The sequence below is a fragment of the Nannospalax galili genome, unplaced genomic scaffold (genome assembly GCF_000622305.1).
Source record: "Nannospalax galili isolate Female #2095 unplaced genomic scaffold, S.galili_v1.0 scaffold380, whole genome shotgun sequence".
In the NCBI taxonomy this organism is placed as follows: domain Eukaryota; kingdom Metazoa; phylum Chordata; class Mammalia; order Rodentia; family Spalacidae; genus Nannospalax; species Nannospalax galili.
In genome coordinates, this window is record NW_008348568.1 from 6,716,046 (window position 1) to 6,721,269 (window position 5,224).

Genomic DNA, 5,224 nt, shown 5'->3' on the forward strand with positions numbered 1-5,224 from the left:
ATTGACTAGATAGGCTGACCACTGAGCCCTCAGGATCCTTCAGTTTCTGCCTTCCAGTGCTGGGATTTCAGGCCTGACCTGCAAAGCCCAGCTTTTTATGTGGGTGCTGAAGATCTGGTCTCAGGTTCTTAGAGTTGCACAGCCAACACTTTACCCACAGAGAGTTTTCCCAGTCCTAATGGTGGTTTGAAATTTTGTTAACACTGCTCAAAGCCCATTGCCTGGTTTTAAAGTCAGTCTTACACTCTGGATTTTGTTATATAAATACCCTAATCTTATACCCAAATCTGTATTAGTTGTCTATTTTTCTATAGCTTAAGATGAACATTATTTTACAGTTTCTGTGGGTCAAGAATCCCAGGTAGATTAGTGGATATTTCTGGCTCCAGGTCACTCGCAAGAATGCAGTTAGGTTGTCAGTCATCTCAAGACTCAAGTAGGGCTGGAAGGTCAGTTGCAAGTAGACAGCCATGGTGGTTGGCAGACTGCATCCCTTCATAGGCTGTTGGGTTAAGGCCCTTAATCTGTCATGGACTTCTGCAATGGGGGGTGGTCTCAGCTCTTCGCTGAACCACACAGACCTCTTCACATAATATTTATAACATGGTGGCTTGCTTGTTCTAATATAAGCAATCAAGGGAAAATGACATGAACCTCTGTTTTTATAACATCATCTTCAAAGCGGCATGCCATAGCTTATATTGTATTTAATCAGCAATGAGTTATTAAACCGGGCATGGTTGTGTAATCCCAGCAGTCAGGAGGCTGAGGCAGGAAAATCCTGTTAGAAGCCAGCCTGAGCTACATAGCAAAGTTCCAGGTCAACCTGGGCTGGATAGTGAGATCCTGTGTGTGTGGGGGGGGAGGGAGGGGGAGAGAGAGAGAGAGAGAGAGAGAGAGAGAGAGAGAGAGAGAGAGGAGAGAGAGAGAGAGGGAGAGAGAGAGAGAGAGAGAGTGAGAGAGAGAGAGGAGAAGGGAGGGGAAGAAAGCTGGGTGTAGTACATGTGTAATCACAGCATTTAGGAGGTCAAAAGAGAACATTGGATCCTCTAGACTGGAGTTATGGATGGTTGTTAAGCTGCCATGTGGGTGCCGGGAACCCAGGTCCTCTGCAAGAGCAGCTGGTGCTCTTAACCACTGAGCCATCTCTCTAGCCCCTCCAGGCATTCTCCTAGGTGCTTGGATTGTATTAAAGAGGAAAACTGACAGAAATGACTCTGGCATCAAAGTGCTTCCAGAAGGAATGTTCCGTGCAAGGTTTCGGAGGCATGTGAGAACAGAGTAACTGTGAGGAACCAGCAGTTCACAAGCTGGGACCTGGGTATGTGATTGGCATAGATTCAAAGAGCCTTCATCTGTATGTTGCTACCATAAACAAGAAGCTCTTACTGGAAGAACTTCTCTTTTTCTGTTTATTTTTTTTATTGAGCCTTTTAAATTTCATACAACATTTTCAACTCAAATCCAGACCTCCTCCCCTATCCATGCCTCCCCCCATCCCCCACCGAACCCTATGCACTCTGCCATACATGCTGAGTCCTATTCATTCAGGTGTTCATACTCAGAGGTCCTTCAAGTGTAAATGGGTCCACTGGAGTCTAGTCAGTCCATCCAGTGGTCGTATGTAAGTCATACTCTCCCTCACCCAGCAGCAGTCAGTCTCAAATAGTTCTCAATCTAATGCTGGCCCACCACCTATTTCTCACCTCCCCTTTGGGCCCTTGTTTGATTGAGCTGAGATGGGCTCCATGCTCGATGCCACTATTGCCACAGGCTCACGTAAGCAAGCCTCCAGTGGCCTGGAAGCCTCCACCTCTCTGTGTTCATGAACGAGCCTCCAGTGGCCTGGAAGCCTCCACCTCTCTGTGTTTATGAACCAGCCCCGGCTCTTACAATGTTTCCACCTCTTCTTCCTCACTGGTCCCTGAACCGTGGGTGGGTGAGCTTCCATATAGAAGATGAAAGAACTTCTTAATCCAGGGCTATTGATAGGAAGTTGGGGTGGTAGTTCAGGCAGGAGATGATGGTGTCCATCTACTGCTGAACGAATGAAATGTGGATCTGTACAGGAGAATATTATTCAGCAATTGGAAGAAATGACATATCTGCGGATGCTTCAGCATGGTTGAACCTTGGAAACATGACACTAAGAGAAGCAAGTGAGTCACTAAAGACCACATATTATTTGATTCCAGTTATATGAAATGCCCCAAGCAGGCTAGTCATCTGTGGAGACAGAAAACAGATTCGTGGTTTCCTCAGCTGGAGAGGATGGGTGTGGAGGGTGACGGCTTGAGGGTATTGGGTTTCATCTTGAGGAATTGAAAAAAAATTCTTAAACCGATTGGAATGATTATGAAATTCTGTGAATATAGTTAAAAATTAAGTTGTACACATTCAATAGGTCCATTGTATGGTATGTGAGTTATGTTTTAATAGAGCTTTTTCAAAAACAGAATGGGCTGGGAATGTAACTCAGTTAGTAGAGTGCTTGCCCAGCATGCATAAATCCCTGAGTTTGATCCTCAGCACAACATAAATTAGGCATGGTGGCTCAGGTCCATAATTTCATCACTGAGGTGGTTGAAACAGGGTCACAAGTTCAAGGTCATCCTTGGCTATATGAGTTTGAGGCTAGCCCAGAACACACAAGATCCGCCACAATAAAAGTCTCCAAAACATACAAAGCACAAAACAGAACCTAAGTAAATTCTGATAACTCTGGGACTGGTTTTTATGCTACCTTATTCCCTTCTTAATGCTCCTGTTCAGTTCACTAAACCCCATCAACGCTCTTCTTCACTTCAGCTCTTTTGGGGCTCCTGGACTCCTGTTCTCATGGTCACCTCTGTCTCGGCATGACAGTGTCTGCTAATGAGCACTAGGTCTGCTCCTTCCACCTGTCCAATACTTTGTCTTCACTTTGTTTACACATCCTGGGCTGCCCAGTTCTCCTAGAGTCTGACTTGAGTCCAATGCCTCATTTTTCATTCCACATTTCCATCTTGGCTCTGCCCTTGAGCAGACCTAGCTCTACTATGAGGACTGGGATAAGCAACGGTACCCAAGGGAGACCTGAGGCTGTCTGTGAAGCTGTACATCAGCAGGGGAACATGTCATGCAGCCCCCAGTACCTCTCCCCAGGGGAATATCTGTAAAATTTGGTGTGCCACAAACTGAGGGGGAAATACACACGTGCAAGGAGGTGGTTCTCTGCACTACCTCTCCATTTATGAACCTACATTGTGTCAGCTGTTGTATGTGGTTATTTTTTGAATCCTCATAATAATCCTTTGTGCTTGGTCATTATTAACATCACTTATTACATGGAGAATCTGAGGCCCTGATATGTGAAATGACATGATTACAGCTACACAATCAGCTCATGGCAGAGTTGGAACATTATCACAAATGGTACAGGGTACCTGTGGTTTGAATATTTTTGTCCCTTCCCAAACTCAAGTTGAAACAATTCCCAGTACAATAACATTGAGAAGTGGGGCCTAAGGGGAGGTATTTAGGCCATGAGGGCTCTACCCCATGAGCCGAATCATGCTGATCCTAAAGGAACTGCAGGCTGAGTTCAAGCTCTTGTCTCATACTCCTCCTGCCCTTCTGTTTTCCACCATGGGAAGGCACAGCCAGAGAGGCCTATCAGACAGGAGCTCCTCAGCCCTGGACTTTCTAGCCTTGAGATCTGTAAGAAATAAATCCCAGCTCTTAATTCTGTTACAGCTATAGAAAGTGGACTAAGACACCCCCCTGCTGTGTTTGGAGAGGTCCGAGGTAAGACTCTAATGCTTTCCTGACCTGATGCTTCTGATGGCACCTGCTTGCTCACCAGGTAGAGTACAGAATGTCTGAGCAGGCACTAAGTGACCTGACCTCTGCCCCCTTATTTCTTCCTGTTCTGTCTAGGGCTGGTTCCCTTTCTGCTTTTCAATGGGACCAGGCATGCATTCTCCTGCTTCTGGGCCTTCACATGACTTTTCCTCTTTGCTGAGAATATTCTCCTTGGACATTTGTCTGGCTTTCCCCAGCCAATCTCAGGTCTTGGCTTGGGCATTGCTCCTTTGGGCATGTCCGGGCTGTCAGGGGGATCTGTGCGCTTCCAGTGCCTTAATAATTGTCCTCTTATACCTTGCTGTATTATTTGTCTATTCCCCCACTAGATTGCAAACTTTTGCAAGGATGTGAAAGTTCTTTGCTTTATTCAGTGTATTCTCTAATAATACTTGATACAGTAGATGTTGGAATTAACGACTGCTAGTCATGTGTGTACAGTGTCATGTTATAGATTGTGAATGGCATAATTTAACTCAGAATTCAGTATTACTAAGAGATTACAATACCCCCCCTCCATGTGTATGGACTCACAGAAGCCAGAAGAGGGATGTCCAGTCAGGTATCCTGCTTTAACTCTCTGCCTCATTTCCTTGAGAGAGGGCTTCTCACTAGCCCAGTGATCCCTGTGATCCTCCTGTCCCTGGACACACACAACTGGGGTTTATTGGCATGAGTATAGCAATGCTTGGCTTTTTATGTGGATGTGGGGATCCAAACACAGGTTCTCACACTTTGCATAGTAAGCACTCCTACCCACTCAGCCATCAATCCCACTCCAGCCCCCAAAGACAGGGTTATTTTCTCATATTAAAAATACTAAGAGGAGGACCCACGGCAGGCCTCTCTCCTACCAGCAGCAGGCCTCTCTCTGGGGTAAGTCCATTGCATCCTCAGTGATTTGACTCCCCCAGCCTCATTCACCCTTCCATCTCCCCTGCTGTTCTCTCCTTCTAGTTTGGGTCCTGTCCCATTCCTTGTCTTGGGGCCCCAGACACCTGGGGAACCAATACTGCTTCCTGATCCTTTTCATCCCGACCAACTTAGTGCCTTCTCTGGGCCACAGGAACACTGCTTCTGGGCCTGGCCCCGCCCTCACCTCCCTCTGCTTCCCTGGGCCTGCACCACCTACCAGCCTCTCTCCTACCCACAGGCCTCTATCGGGGTAAGTCCATTGCACCCTCCGTGCCTTGACTCCCCCAGCCACATTCACACTCCCATCTCCCCCACCATTCTCTCTTCCATGGACCCTGTCCCATTCCTTGTCTTGGGGCCCCAGACAACTGGGGAACCAATACTGCTTCCTGATCCTTTTCATCCAGACCAACTTAGTGCCTTCTCTGGGCCCCAGGAGCACTGATTCTGGTCCTGACCCCACCCT